The 16,830-nt window shown below is 43.7% G+C and overlaps 1 protein-coding gene and 1 long non-coding RNA gene across 3 annotated transcripts in view; one reads left to right on the top strand and one right to left on the bottom strand.

Moving 5' to 3' along the window:
* PCDH9 (protocadherin 9) overlaps nucleotides 1–16,830 on the bottom strand; it is a gene marked incomplete in the record, with an annotated part of 2,477,617 nt that overhangs the window by 494,133 nt on the left and 1,966,654 nt on the right.
* The window catches only part of LOC115092262, a 34,646-nt gene continuing 18,677 nt past the window's right edge, over nucleotides 862–16,830 (top strand). For both annotated transcript variants that reach the window (XR_003856964.1, XR_003856963.1), the window contains exon 1: nucleotides 862–998. This is a non-coding gene — a long non-coding RNA (uncharacterized LOC115092262). The remainder of the gene's footprint in view (nucleotides 999–16,830) is intronic.

Raw genomic sequence — 16,830 nt, 5'->3', positions numbered from 1 at the left:
CTGTACTGGTTCTCTGTTCCTGTGCTATTTTTCCTGTACACATAGGATACTCTGCTTTGGGGGGGGGTGTTGGGGGGGGGGGGTGGGTGGGATTGGGCGTGACTTCACTTAGACGGCAAGTTGTGATATAGTTCACTGTTTTCTAGCATTTGTTTTGCTGTATGAGATTTTTCTTGCCTATATACATAAATAAAAATTGTCAAATTCAAAAAAAAAAAAAAGAAGGCACTCAATATGCAAGCTGTCTATTCCTTGTTGCTTATAGCAAAGAGTCCACAGCCTTCATACCTTAAGAGGCTTTTTACAAAAGCTTCAGAAACCATTAGTACACCGTCCCTACTGAATTATGAAAAAGCACATTTTCCCTCAAAGGCAAGCAATCATGAAAACAAATAACAGAGGCAATTTTTATTTTTTTCATTTTTTAAATTAAAAATGACAAATATTGCCCAAACATTATTTGGCTAAGCAAAAACCTGACAAACAGATGTCGCGAGTAGAACATATTAAAAACTCTTAAAAGGATTTGTGAGCTCATACATCTTCAAATCTAATTGCAACATAATCCATAAAGGACCATATGCCACTTTTTACAGTAATGAACAGGACTAACATGGATGCAGACATTAGACTTGCATTGCTTTATTACAATTCCATCAATAACTTCTGAATAATGCATTTATTAGACTTCGTACTACACTGTAACCTGTAATTTACTTTATGAAATGTACTAAATGACAGAATATGAGCTATTCAAACTCCCTCTGTCTGTCATTATAAATTTGTTTCACATGCTCTCTTATACAAAATGCCACAGACCACTTAACATCCTTGTAAAAGAAGTCATGGCTCAAAGTTATTAATATCTCGATTTAAATGCAGATCTTGACTCTCCCTGGGGACTGATAAAACTTCTCTCATAATGCTGTCAGAAGAAAGGCAAGCTTCGATTCATGCCTTATCCACAAAGTGAGCTCTCTTCAGGTCCTGTTTCTTCTGTGAGTAACATGATCTATATTTGTTTGTACAGCCCTATTTTTGGTACTAAATCAAAGAAGCAAGTAGAAGCAGGACAGCAAAAGAAAAAAACAAGAAACTTAATTTATTAAATTACAGTTTATAACATCAGCCCTGTTATTGTCTACACAGATTCAATAGCTCTGGTTTTTTTTGTCTTTCCATTTTACCTGCTGTCATGGTTCTGCAAACTGTTTATTGGTAGATATCTCCAAATGAGTTTATTTTGTACATACCATTACAAGAACACACATTGCTCAGAAGCCAGGTGGAGTGGGTTGGATCTCAATTTCTCAAATGTACTGCGTGCTGATTGTCTTCTGAATACTTGTATATAGCCAAGAGACTCCTTTTAGAGCTCACAGGATGTAATATACACAGCAAGATATCAAGTGCAGTTGAAAATTATTTTAAATTAAGCCAGTGGTACCCAAAACAAATGGGACTATTTCTGTTCAATTTTGCCACATGTTCTTGGTCCTTGCTCACTTTGGTGACCAGGGTTTTTGTGGTAGCCTTTGAGAGGAGATGGGTGGGTTATACTGCAGGTATTATGGAGTTATTAGGTGGTTTGTTTCAGTTATAAATTGTTATTGCTATAGCTGTATTAGTAGCTTTTCCCTTCCCTAATGAAAGTGGGATTGATCTGAGTTATTTGCCAGCTTACTGAGGTATTGATGTAAATTAAAGTCTATTGATGTTCTTATGGCAGCCAGTTTTGGTTCTGTTACATTATGTATTGCAAGGGAAAGGTTCCAGGTATAATTCTGAGGTCCAAAAATTAGACTTGTGCTAACTTCTAGGAACCAAGAAGAAACACCACAAAATACTGATGCCAGTGAAAAAGCAGAGATCAACATATTTGCTGAAACTGCCGAGAACCATGTAAAACCTTCCTATGTGCATACAGACACTGCAAGGTCAATCTCCTGTTGTTCCTCTCCCACAACATACATGTCTGCCAGTGAAGACACAACTTCCAAGTGCCATTTTGTTATACGACAAATGCCCAGTGCCATAATAAAAAAATGACCCTGGTGGAGTAGGAGTGACTGGGCATTGTCCCTGCCCCCAGGAAAGATATCAGGCTTTATGATGCAGTAAGAGGAGTTGGGAGGTTCAGGGGGGCCACAAGGGGATAGAAGAGAGTATGCAGAGTCCACAGGGGAAGAAGAAAGCTCAGCAGGGCTATTTAAAAATGGTAGCTGTTGTCTTTCTCTCTCTTTTATTTTTTTATATAAAGCAGTGGCAGGTCACCAAATGAAATGAAATGGAAAATGAACATTCCATTTGTTTTTATTTCACTTTGTTTTGAAAACAAAATGAAACAAAATAGGAAATGTCATTGATGTTTCCTATTTCATTTCACATAAAAGCATATCCCTAGTCTGCTGACATTGCAAGGCTGCACTTTGGTTTTGCCAAAACAATGGGAGAGAGAACTCTTCATGAAGCCAAAACACATCCTGGGTGAAAAATTACAGTGACTTTGCCCAGAGTAGCACGCAATGTGACCCATGACTGACAGGGATAATATCACCCCTGACTGTTTGCAACAACCTGACAAAAAGGTATGTGCCATGAAACAAGATAGAAAAACATCAGAGGAACAGCCAACATTATCATCATGAAGCAAACATAGATGCACTCTGATCATCTGACCTTCCCATCCATCTGATCTACAAAAAGCCAACTGCCAGTAAATCTGAATATTTTGCTTGCAAGTATAATAAGTAGTAGAACCTTCCTTCCTGTTTATTTATTTTATTTATTTGCAGGTTCTTGTATACCAGGGTGGTTTACAGTAGCATAACAAAATCAAGCAGCACACAAAAACAGCAACAATTTAGCAAAACATGACAAGGCAATAACAAGCTGCAACAGGCAGCAGACCTATTAGTAAAAATTTGTAAACTATCATTAAAATCATCCATTGTACCTGAAGACTAGAGGACAGCTAATGTAACCCTAATATTTAAAAAGGGCTCCAGAGGCGATCCAGGAAACTAAAGATCGGTTAGCCTGACTTCAGTGTGAGGAAAAATAGTGGAAAGTGTTCTAAACATCAAAATCACAGAATATATAGAAAGACATGGTTTAATGGAACAAAGTCACCATGGCTTTTTTACCCAAGGCAAGTCTTGCCTCACCAATCTGCTTCACTTTTTTGAAGGAGTTAATAAACATGTGGATAAAGGTGAACTGGTAGATGTAGTATACTTGGATTTTCAGAAAGCATTTCACAAAGTTCTTCATGAGAGGCTTCTAGGAAAAGTAAAAAGTCATGGGATAGGTGGCAATGTCCTTTCATGGATTACAAACTGGCTAAAAGACAGGAAACAGAGAGTAGGATTAAATGGACAATTTTCTCAGTGGAAGGGAATGGGCAGTGGAGTTCCTTAGGGATCTGTATTGGGACCCTTACTTTTCAATATATTTATAAATGACCTGGAAAGAAATGCAACGAGTGAGGTAATCAAATTTGCAGATGATACAAAATTGTTCAGAGTAATTAAATCACAAGCAGATTGTGATAAATTGCAGGAAAACCTTGTGAGACTGAAAAGTGGGCATCAAAATGGCAATTGAAATTTAATGTGGATAAGTGCAAGGTGATGCATATAGGGAAAAATAATCCATGCTATAGTTACACAATGTTAGGTTCCATATTAGGTGCTACAACCCAAGAAAGAGATCTAGGCATCATAGTGGATAACACATTGAAATTGTTGGTTCAGTGTGCTGCAGCAGTCAAAAAAGCAAACAGAATGTTGGTAATTATTAGAAAGGGAATGGTGAATAAAACAGAAAATGTCATAATGCCTATGTATCGCTCCATGGTGAGACCGCACCTTGAATACTGTGTACAATTCTGGTCGCTGCATCTCAAAAAAGATATAATTGCGATGAAGAAGGTACAGAGAAGGGCGACCAAAATGATAAGGGGAAAGGAACAGCTCCCCTATGAGGAAAGACTAAAGAGGTTGGGACTTTTCAGCTTGGAAAAGAGATGGTTGAGGGGGGATATGATAGAGGTGTTTAAAATCATGAGAGGTCTAGAAGGGGTAGATGTTAGAGATGTGAATCATTTTTTGTGTTTGTGTCATTCTTGGTTTTTCGGCCGCTGTTTTTTTTGTGGTTCGGGGTTTTTTTTTTCGCAAAAAATTGTTTTTGAGTTAGTGCACGCTAACTCCCTGTTAGTGCGCTCTAACAAAAACCATTAGATTTTGTTATTTTTTGTTAGTGCGCGCTAACTCCCGTTAGCGTGCACTAATCCAAAAAATGAATTTTTGTGGAAAAATGGGAAAATCCCGATCGCTTTTCAGGCCCCCCCGAAACATGCCGAATTGGACAATTTTGTTGAAATTTTCCAATTTTCCAATTTGGAAAAAACAAATACACATCTCTAGTAGATGTGAATCAGTGATTTACTCTTTCAGATAATAGAAAGACTAGGGGGCATTCCATGAAGTTAGCATGTGGCACATTTAAAACTAATCGGAGAAAGTTCTTTTTAACTCAACGCACAATTAAACTCTGGAATTTGTTGCCAAAGGATGTGGTTAGTGCAGTTAGTATAGCTTTGTTTAAAAAAGGATTTGATACATTCTTGAAGGAGAAGTCCATTATCTGCTATTAATTGAGTTGACTTAGAAAATAGCCACTGCTATTACTAGCAACGGTTACATAGAATAAACTTAGTTTTTGGGTACTTGCCAAGTTCTTATGGCTTGGATTGGCCACTGTTGGAAACAGGATGCTGGGCTTGATGGACCCTTGGTCTGACCCAGTATGGCATGTTCTAATGGACCAAAAACAGAAGGCTCAGCAAAACATACAAACACAGCAATAGAAATTATACACAGTGATTAAGAGAAAGCCAGTTGGAAGTAGTGAGCTTTCAGTTGTTTCCTAAATGTTTGGTAGTGAGTAATACTTCTTAGCGACAGGGGTAGAGCATTCCACAGAGAAGGGCCTGCAATAGAAAAAGCCCTGGCATGAATGGTTTGCAAATGACAAGTTGCAAAGGTGGGGACCATTAGCAGTCCTTTATCTGTGGATCTTAAGAGACAGTGGAGAAAATATTTTACTAATTTATTAGTCAAACAACCTGGACACTCAGCTTGGAGAGCATTGAAAATCAGTGATGATTTTGAAGCGGATTCTATACTTTATGGGAAGCCAGTTAAGTTGCATAAGTACAGGGGAAATGTGCTCTCTGATAGGATGACAGACAAAAGATACAGTGTTCTTTTAATAACTGGAGTGCCCCTATCATGTATTGAGGCAACCCAATGTACAGAGAATTACAGGAGTCGAATGTGGTCAAGATCAGTGCATGAATTACCATTCTAAAATCAGCCAAAGGCAAAGAACTCGGAGCTCGGAACTCAGAGCTTGAAGAAGGCTGAGCTGATGACAACATTGAATTGGGGTATAATGCAAAAAGTAGAGTCTAATAGGACACCAAAGACTTGAATGGCAGCGATGAATGCAAGAGGTGAATTCTCTACAATGATATCCAGTAAGAAGGGGGCGATAATCACCCCCTTCTTACTGGATCCTAGCCAAAACTACATCCTAGCCAAAACTTATCAACCAGATAAGTTTTGGCTAGGTTGAAAGTTAAGCCATTATGCTTAAACCAATAATTAATGGTGGTAATGCAACTGGCTATGTTCAGGTATACAGAGGTGATACGGCCGATGAAAGTGAAAACTATCTGGATGTCATCAGCATAGATTTTAAACTTGTCCACATAGGAGGAAATGGTGGAACACAGAGGTACCCAATGCTAATTATCTAACATGGAAAAGAGGGCTGAACCTCAAGGAATTCCTCTTGTTAAAGTTTGCTATGATGAGAAAGCCCCCTCCAGACATTTCATGGATGCAAAGCCCTGTCAAATAGAAGTGAAAACAAGATAGAACATCCCCACCAAGACCATAGGACTGCAGTTGATCTAATAAGATGGAATGATCCACGCAGTCAAAAGCAGCTGAGATGTTGAGAGAGGCCAAGATTAAGGGGTTTCCTTGATCAAAATGAAGAAGAATGAAACAGACAATGGCAGCATCAATGTTTCACTACTATGATTGGCCCAGAACTCACATTGTTTTGGGAGCAGTATATGGTTATCTTGTACGAACTCTGCAAATTGAAAAGGACTGCCTTCTCAAGAAGCTTGGCAAGGGTTGGGAGGTTAGATATTGGTCTATAGTTAATCATTGATGTGGTGGGCAAGGATTTATTTATTTGAAAACATTTCTATACCACTTTCGCCATGGATTGTTCAATGTGATTTACAAGAAAGTAACATACATAATTCTTAGAAAATAATAAATAATAATCATTAAAGGAAAATTAAAACAACATACATCATAAAACATCAACTAAAAAAAGACATAAAACTGTATCTGAAAATTTGCAAAGAAATAAATAAAAACTCTTGTATACTACTAGATAAAGAGAAAATAATTCTGGGGCTCAATCAGTATATGATTTCCACCAGTACAAATATGATTACTCAATTCTAACTCTTTAATACTGAGAAAATCCTATTAAGGTGATTAATAAAGAGAATTCAAACCTACTCATATGCCTGTTTAAAAAGATATGGTTTCAAAGTTTTTTTGAAATATTTTAAATTAGTAAAGTCTCTTAAGGCTTCTGAGATTTCATTCCAAATTTTGGGCGAAGCAACTGAGAAAGCATGATGTCTGGTGATATCTAATCTTGCCATTTTAAAGGTCAGAATTTCAATTAAATTTTTATTTTGGGAGCGAAGTTGTCTGGTTAGTTTATAAATATGGAGAGATGTAATTAACCAAATGGAAGATTCTTTATGTAATAAATTAAAAATTAACCCCTTTCAGGATGAGAAAACACTGTGGGGCGGATTTTCAGAGCCCTGCTCGCGTAAATCCGCCCAAAACCGGGCGGATTTACGCGAGCAGGGCCCTGCGCGCCGGGAAGCCTATTTTACATAGGCCTCCCGGCGCGCGCAGAGCCCCAGGACTCGCGTAAGTCCCGGGGTTCTCGGAGGGGGGCGTGTCGGGGGCGGGCCCGGTCGTCGCGGCGTTTCGGGGGCGTGTCGGCAGCATTTTGGGGGCGGGTACGGGGGCAGTGGCTACGGCCCGGGGGCGTGGCCGCGCCCTCCGTACCCGCCCCCAGGTCGCGGCCCGGCGCGCAGGAGGCCCGCTGGCGCGCGGGGATTTACGCCTCCCAGGAGGGAGGCGTAAATCCCCCGACAAAGGTAAGGGGGGGGTTTAGACAAGGGCCGGGCGGGTGGGTTAGGTAGGGGAAGGGAGGGTAAGGTGAGGGGAGGGCAAAGGAAAGTTCCCTCCGAGGCCGCTCCGATTTCGGAGCGGCCTTGGAGGGAACGGGGGGAGGCAGCGCGGCTCGGCGCGCGCAGGCTATACAAAATCGATAGCCTTGCGCGCGCCGATCCAGGATTTTAGTGGATACGCGCGGCTCCGCGCGTATCTACTAAAATCCAGCGTACTTTTGCTTGAGTCTGATGCGCAAGCAAAAGTAGGCTGATCGCGCTTTTTTTAAAATCTACCCCAATAAGAACATAAGAACATAAGAAAATGCCATACTGGGTCAGACCAAGTGTCCATCAAGCCCAACATCCTGTTTCCAACAGTGGCCAATCCAGGCATTAAGAACCTGGCAAGCACCCAAAAACTAAGTCTATTCCATGTTACCATTGCTAATGGCAGTGGCTATTCTCTAAGAGGTAGATTTTAAAAACATATGCACACGCGTACTTTTGTTCGCGCACCAGGCACGAACAAAAGTACGCTGGATTTTATAAGATACGTGCGTAGCCACGCGTATCTTATAAAATCCGGGGGCAGCGCGCACAAGGGGGTGCACATTTGTGCAACTTGCATGCACCGAGCCCTGCGCGCGCTGCCCGTTCCCTTCCCCTACCTAACCCACCCCCTTGGCCCTATCTAGACCCCCCCACACACACCTTTATCAGAGAAGTTACTACTGCCTCCGGGCAGTAGTAACTTACGCGTGCCGGTGCGGCAGGCCCCGACACAGGCCGTTGTGTCGGGGCACTTGGCCACGCCCCCGGACCACCCACACGCCCCGGACATGCCCCTGATCCTTAACCATGCCCCCTGGCTACGCGCCTGTCCGTCCTTTTTTGCAAGCCCTGGGACTTACACGTGTCCCGGGGCTTGTGCGCGCCACTGAGCCTATGCTAAAATAAAGCAGGTAATGGGGTAGACTGGAAAGGGGTTAAAGTAAGTATTTTATATTGGATTCTGAATGAGATTAAGAACCAGTGTAAAGAATACAACACCAGTGTAATGTGATCTCTCAGTCTTGATCCAGTTAAAATTCTAGCTGTGGTGTTTTGAATAAGTTGAAGAGGACCTATTGAATATGTAGATATACCCAAGTAAAAAGAAATACAATATTCCAGGTTTTTCAGAATCAGCTTGTAATACAGTGCGAAAGTCATGTGCTTCAAGAAGGGGCTTCAGACATTTTAACAGATGCAGCTTATAAAATGAAGATTTGACTACTGTGGAAATTTGACAATGCATTGATAGGTTTCTGTCCAGCTTTACTCCTAGGTTTCCAACTTTTTCAGTAATTAGAATAATCTCAACTTGAAAATTTAGGGAGGTTGAAAAATCAGGTGGTATGGTTTTTAGAGATGTGCATCGTGTCCTCGATCGTCTTAACGATCGATTTCGGCTGGGAGGGGGAGGGAATCATATTGTTGCCGTTTGGGGGGGTAAAATATCGTGAAAAATCGTGAAAAATCGTGAAAAATCGAAAAAACGTAAAATCGCAAAACCGGCACATTAAAACCCCCTAAAACCCACCCCCGACCCTTTAAATTAAATCCCCCCCCAAATGACTTAAATAACCTTCGGGTCCAGCGGCGGTCCGGAACGGCAGCGATCCGGAACGGGCTCCTGCTACTGAATCTTGTTGTCTTCAGCCGGCGCCATTTTCCAAAATGGCGCCGAAAAATGGCGGCGGCCATAGACGAACACGATTGGACGGCAGGAGGTCCTTCCGGACCCCCGCTGGACTTTTGGCAAGTCTTGTGGGGGTCAGGAGGCCCCCCCCAAGCTGGCCAAAAGTTCCTGGAGGTCCAGCGGGGGTCAGGGAGCGATTTCCCGCCGCGAATCGTTTTCGTACGGAAAATGGCGCCGGCAGGAGATCGACTGCAGGAGGTCGTTCAGCGAGGCGCCAGAACCCTCGCTGAACGACCTCCTGCAGTCGATCTCCTGCCGGCGCCATTTTCCGTACGAAAACGATTCGCGGCGGGAAATCGCTCCCTGACCCCCGCTGGACCTCCAGGAACTTTTGGTCAGCTTGGGGGGGGCCTCCTGACCCCCACAAGACTTGCCAAAAGTCCAGCGGGGGTCCGGAAGGACCTCCTGCCGTCCAATCGTGTTCGTCTATGGCCGCCGCCATTTTTCGGCGCCATTTTGGAAAATGGCGCCGGCTGAAGACAACAAGATTCAGTAGCAGGAGCCCGTTCCGGACCGCTGCCGTTCCAGACCGCCGCTGGACCCGCAGGTTATTTAAGTCATTTGGGGGGGGGGGTTCGGGAGGGTGGGGGATTTAATTTAAAGGGTCGGGGGTGGGTTTTAGGGGGTTTTAGTGTGCCGGCTCACGATTCTAACGATTTATAACGATAAATCGTTAGAATCTCTATTGCATTGTGTTCCATAACGGTTTAAGACGATATCAAAATTATCGGACGATAATTTTAATCGTCCTAAAACGATTCACATCCCTAATGGTTTTACAACCAGATAAAAGGAACTTCAGTCTTTCATAGGTTCAGTTTAAGGGGGTCATTTTCTATCGGTATCGCACTCGAAAAGTCCCTTTTCGCATGTGATAGCTTGATAGGGGAGGAGTCGGGGCGGATTCAGGACCAGAAGAGGAGGAGTTGGGGTGGCATCAGGGCGAACGCAGCGGTAAATTTGCTGGCGGAGATAAGGTAAGACCCGTTATCGTTGACAGTAGCATGCCCAATAGCGCCACCTTTCATGGTGGCGCTATTGGGTGCGGAAGCCAGCAGCGAGAACACTGCAGTGGTGCGATCATTGCTGGCTTTTGCAGGTCCACCCCCCGCTTCACCCCCCCCCCCCGCCCCATTACCGCGGAATTCAGTAAGCTGTGTGCCGATAGAAAATCCAGGCCTAAGTTTATTGTGAGAAAGCCAGTGTTTAACTAAGTTAAGGGAAGAACCAGGCCCCCCCATCCCAGCCATCACCCAGTTCATATGTAACCTGGCGCTGGGCTCCTCCATGCTGCTCCCCTATGTGTAGGGGTGCTCCTCTTTTCAGGGGGGTGGTGGCTCGGGGTTCCAGCATCATTGCTCGGCATTGTTCTGTGATGCGGGAATCCCATGCTTGCACGAGCCCGTGAGATTTTGGCGGGCTGCGCATGCATGGGATACAGGAGCAACGGTCGGTGGCGCTTCATGACGATGTATGTGGGATCAATTTAAAGGCCTGGGCATCATCCGAGGCACCATATTGGCGGCGGTGGCAGCATTCAATGGCAGCATCGTGGCAACTTCAGCATCGTTTGCTTCATGCAGCGCGGCTTGGACCTGATTGATTGTGATTTCATTGCACCACTAGTGCATCTCCCTGGTTTCCTCCTGCATATCAGCACCCTGGTCAGCTCACACTGAGAGGAGAAATAGAAGGGGTGGCTCCGAGCACTACTTAGGACAGCGTCCACGTCCGGCAGATCAGCGGCGAGATTACCCCCCCCCCCCCCCCCCCCCCGGTTGCAGCAATTTTACACCTGCACACCTTGGTGGTAAGATGAGGCATTAAAACATGGAAAGGGGAGGGATTTAGTGACAGGAGCAGTGGGGAAAATTTGTTGCAGGATGGTGGGACCAGGCTGATGATGCACTGTACGATCTGGAGCCAGTTCAAGGGGCGATCTGGCAAGCGAAGGCATACCATATGGACCAAGTTGTGGCAGAGTGTTGGGCCAGGAAAGGCAGATCAGCCCCTCAGAGCCACCATGGCCAACAGGCCAGGGAGTCTCGAACAGAAGGTGTAATATGAACACGTCCGGTGTGGGGCGATGAAGCGACAGTGGCCTAGCCACCAAGCGAGGATGCACATCCCCTGGGTGGCACAGAGGTATCAGTGGCAACGGACAGACCATAGACATCCGGGTGTGTTGGACATGGCCTTGCACCTACCCCAGGAGGCTTGGTGTGGGCCATAAATGTGCAAATAAATACTTACATCCCTGGGCATGTGCCCAGATCCCCTTCAGCGTACATTTACTTCTGCTAGGGACAAGGCATAAGTGAAAAAAAAAAATATACAACTAGCCATACCTGAGGGATTTGAGAATCTGGAGTTGCTGGGGAAATTGTAAGCTATTCAACCAGGGGGTTTTGTAAGACCTTGCTGTAACTGGGCGAAGTGGTGGATAAATTGGTGAAACTGACAATGGCGTGGATGCGCATCCCTTTCCAAATTCCCTGACTTTTGCGACAGAAGCGGGATTTGTGTGGCTAGGCACGCACCTATTTAAAATTAGGTGCACACATGCTTGCGTGCATGTGTCCAGGCTATTTTATAACATGTGCTCATATATGTGCACAAATTATAAAGTGGCTACAAGCCTGGACGCATGCCAGTGCACATGTACCAATGTGCGCCTGCACACCAGTATGAAAGTTACCATCCCTTTGTTTACTTTGGCATTCCTAACACTGTTATTGCTAATTCCCCTCACAAACTTCATACTTATATTGTGAAGTATGTTGGATGAATGATGTATTTTAGTTTTTATTATGTTGTATTTTATTGGATTATTTATTTGCTGTAAAACACTGGTTGTACTTTTGTTCAAGGAATGCAGTCTAAAAATGTAAATTAACAAAATGTACCATGGAATATATTTGCATAACATGGAGGCAGCGCACGCAAATATAAATATAAATTGTTGAAATACTGAAAATCAGAATGGGTGGGCGAACCCAGAGGACTCAGATTGAAAACCATGGCTATATAACATTATCACTAAACATGCCTCAGAAAAGACACCACCATGTTCTTATCATCAGGTGTTCCCAATGAGGTCACCCATTTTTGTTCTGACTGTTCAGGTCCTCAGTTCTGAAAACCTATCAATTTTAAGGGGATAGTATTGTATGAAGAAACTTTTTAAGCATTGCAACATCTACTTACATTATGTTTAACTTTGGCACCGAGCAAAATCAGGGTGTGCTTTTATTTCTTTCAATCGATTCAATTTCAAGTTTTGCTCAGATCACAACTAGTATAAAATCTCTTACTTTGAGACTATTAAAGCTTAAAATTAGTTTGGTTTTCAACAAATAGCTTCACCACATAAGAGGCCTTGACCAAATTAATTTTCAATAGCTAATATGGCAAAAGCACAAACTTATTTTGAACCTATTAGCTTTATATTTGCTTTATCGATTTAGCGCTGCTCTTTTCTTCCCCTACTCACTTGTCTCATTATTCATTTTTATTGCCTTTGAGGAAGATAAATGCAAGCCAGGTATGTGCAATTTTTATATTCTATTTTTGGATTAGTTTTCAATTAGAAAAACATACAGATAACTTTTGGCTGAATTCAAAGCACAAATCACTAAATAACATATATAATTACTTTAACTGTTGGTTGCACTGTTGATTTCTGATTGAGGAATCTTTTTGTTTTTTTTTTCTAAACAATAATTTCGATATGGTAATTTAACCTGGTCCATTTTACCATTAAACTGTCCCTATCTCTCCTATGAAAATAATGCATATAGGGTATACATACCACAGATTTAATAGAAATGATCATGTTTCATCTGGTTAACAATTAGAAACAGGGAACTTGCTGACTGTTCAGAAATGAAACTGCCCCAAATTAAAACAACAATTCCATAAATTTAAGTGACATGATTTTAATTTTCTTTAATACTTTAGTTCTTTTTAACAGACTAGAAATGTGAAAGATTGAGCTATGTGAAGAGTAGCTTATATCGCAGCCTATGTGCTAAAACATAGAATGTATGCTAAATAGTATGCAATGCATATAGGGGTAGATTTTCAAAAGTTACGCGCATGCATCCATGTGTGCGTGCTACCCGACGAACACACATGGACGTGCAATTTTATAACATGCGTGCGCTCTCCGAGCCTTCCCTCAATATACATCCCCCTCCTGAATTCCCCAACCACACAGAAAAAGGAGGGTTTCCATGATCTGGTCATCCCAACACATCCCTAACGCAAAGAATAAAATATCCTCAGTGACCTAAGCAACCCACTTTCCTGATACAAAGAATGAAAGGGCCTTGGTGCGAGGATCACTCTCCCCCTGGAGCAAACATAAAAAACAGCATGGTGGTCCAATTACTTATGTACACCTGACACAGAGAACAAAGAGGCATTGGTGCCCTAATTATTTCCCCATCTCCTGCCCTTGCTCTTGACATCATCTTCCTTAATAAAAAAAAATAAACTGATGGATTTTAAAAATCCTAAGTGTGCCAAAGCTGGGAGATATGTGTGTGTCATAGGTCAAAGTGCTTCACATGGATTTTAAGAAGCGCCTGTGTATGCACACAAATTCAAAAGTTAAAAAAGGGGTAGGGTGCAGGCGTACAATGGACGTGTTGGGGAAAACAAAAAAATGTGCGCATTAATGCTTGCACACACAAGCGTGCACCAAGGGCCCCTGCCGTGTAACTTTAATTCTGCTATTGCTGGCATGTAAGTTAAAAAGTAAAAAAATCAGTTCTAGTCAGTGGGGTTTTAAGGGTCGGATCTAAAAGGGGAGAAGGGAGCCTTTAAAATAATGGGGATTAGGAAGTCCTATCCTTGTAATGGGTGAACTGGGAATGATCTGGGAAAAGGGTAAGTAGCCTCGGCATGCACCCCTTATAAATTTTCCCCCACTTACATCGTGGATGTGGCATTTGTGCGCACATGAGTGCATCTATATAAAAAATCGCCACATCCATGTGCACGAGCCAGCATATGTGTACATGATTGCACATGCGTGGGTCTTAAAATTCACCTCAGTTGGGACCCACTACCTCACTCCATGACCCCTTTTGATAATGTTAAAAAGAAGAGGGGGGTTAAGACATAGCATGGCTTCCTCTTTCCCCTCTGCTGCTATATTCCAAAATGGTGCCGGCTAACTTCTCAAGGTTCTTTCCCTGCATCCATGTGCACAGCAACAATGAGAATATTTTGTTTATAATAGAAATAACAATTGTTAGGAACTTTGTTTAAAACAATAGACCATTCAGACAAGACAGCTCTTCAGAGTGAACCAGAGTATAAACTGCAGTGCAAAACACCATTCAGTGTTTTGCACTGCCATTCATATATGTGCATAATAGTGCATAGAAGAGAGCATACCACTCTCACATACTCACATACTTTGATGTTCCAAGGTTTACATGCATATGTGTACTAATTTTAGCTCATCCATGTTACTCTTTGGCGATCCAGGTATTTACCACGCATGATAGGGAATTAATGCATTGCTAAATTATAGCATTGTACAGCACATGCTGATCTGCCACATTATATCAGCAGAATAAAAATGCTTCCCCTAGTGTTTACAAAATTTCACAAATTTGTATTACTCCAATTGCCATTTATATCTGTCATCATAATTTGCTATACTATCAACTATCCTCTCCGTGAAGAGAAATATTTTTCTTAGAAAAAAGTATCTGTGTGTGCACCACCCATGAACCTTCAAATAGCACTCACACACATAAATGACATAAAATGTATTCAGTCTCAAAATCTTAAAGAGAATCAATTGTGTCATCAATGAATGAGTGACAGAATGTTAAGTATGCAAAAAGGCACAACTACAGGTGAGGTAAAACTGACTTACCATATAGTTTGCCTTCTGTTTTATTCCCAGCACAGAAAGTATGGTAAAAATGTACATTATTGCATGATAATGTATCACCTTTTTCAGTAAGGGGTTATAATCTGTTTTTATCATGCAGTAAACTCATTTTTTTGTTATGGAGGTGGACCCTTGGCACGAGGTGGAGTTGATGCTACCTGAGGGGAAACACCCTTGGGTCCCCACTGTCGGGAAGTGGAGCAGACTGGGAAGCAGAGGCCGACTGGAGTTTTGCTAATAGCAGCCCTCATTCCCCGCAGGTTGAGCCCCTGGGTACCGGGGCCAGCTGGTCTTAGGTGGGCCACCTCGTGGTTGATCCCAAGGAAGATGTTCAGGACAGGGAGCCAGGAAGCAGCGGAGACACAGGGTCCAAAGAAGCTGAGTTCAAGACAGGGTCTGGTGTTTGATAAAGCTTTCAAAATTTGCATGAGTCTTTAATTACTGGATATTCTATTCATCAGCTGTTTTGAAATTATTTTATTTGTATGATTTTATAATTATGATTATTGACTTATATATCTTGATTTTATTGATTTGTTTTACAAGGAATGGTGAAATGTTTGTTTTTCCATTGTTACACTGTATAGAGTCTGGCGACTGGCGTGATGTGCTTTACAGTTCAGTTTTTGTCTGCACATTGTTACGGTCTCGGTCGCCGCTGTGGCGCCCGAGTCCTTACCTCTTCTGCTGGGTCCGGGGCCTTGCCGCGATCCGCGGGATTCGGGCTCGCTCGGGCCGCATGGTGTAGGCCTCTCCTCGTGCGGGACGCAGCCAGGCTCCACGGAGGACTCCTCCCCTTCGGGGGAACGCGCGCGCGCGAGGGTTGGGCTTTTCACGGTCCAGCACCCGGATGTGCTGAAACCGCCCCTGACTGACGTCAGCACCCGCGGGAGATTTAAGTCGGCCCCGGCCCTTCAGAAATTGCCTTGCAACGAGGTCTCTTGTTTGAGCTAGTTGCTGTTCCGGGTATCCTTGTTTCTGCTTCGTCAGTTTCAGAGTTCCTGTATCTCTTCTGTGCTTTATCGTTGGACTGCCTACTCGTTTTGATTCCTGCTGCCTGCCTAAGACTACGGACTGCTTACTCGTTTTGACTTCTGCTGCCTGCCTAGACCACGGACTGCTTCCTCGTTCAAAGATTCCTGCTGCCTGCCTAGACCACGGACTGCTTCCTCGTTCTAAGATTCCTGCTGCCTGCCTAGACCACGGACTGCTTACCCGTACTTGACTCTGGCTGCCAGCCCAGATCCGGTTTGCTCTTTGTCTTCTCCAGGTTCCACCCCGGCTCCAGTTCCGCTCCGGGATTCCTTCCACGCCAGCTTCTCTCCTAAGTCCCAGCGGACTTAGGAGAGAAGTCCGAGAAGTCCGAGAGAGAAGTCCGAGGTCCCCCCAGGAGGAGCCCGTAGGGCTCCTCCTGGGGGGACCTCGGACTTCCAGGGCGAAGACACCTAAGCCCTAGCGACCCGGGCGCCAACAGCTTCTCTGGGGGTGTCTCGGGTTTCCAGGTGAAGTTCAGGCCTCAGCTAGGCGTTTCTGCCTCCCGATTGTTCTTTCAACGGTCGGCCCAAGGATCCACCCTCTTTCACAACAGTTTGCAAGGCCATGGATCCGGCAGATCTCGCCGGCCTACAGGCCATTCCGGGTTTGGCCCAGTGTTTGGTTCAGCAACAACAGGTGCTTGACTCCCTGGCCGCAACGGTAGAGCGGTTGGCCGCACGCATGGATGCCGAGCCGCAGGCACCGGTTTCTGTACCTGTGCCCGCACCAGTACCACTGGTAACACTCCACTCGCCTACGCAGCTTCCAGCTCCATCTCGATACTCCAGGGATTCCAAGGCGTGTCGGGGGTTTTTAAACCAATGTTATGTGCGCTTTGCATTACTGCCTAAT

Source organism: Rhinatrema bivittatum, chromosome 5, assembly GCF_901001135.1.
Source record: "Rhinatrema bivittatum chromosome 5, aRhiBiv1.1, whole genome shotgun sequence".
NCBI lineage: Eukaryota > Metazoa > Chordata > Amphibia > Gymnophiona > Rhinatrematidae > Rhinatrema > Rhinatrema bivittatum.
The sequence above is the reverse complement of the archived record's forward strand: the minus strand, read 5'-3'. Positions and strand labels throughout refer to the sequence as shown.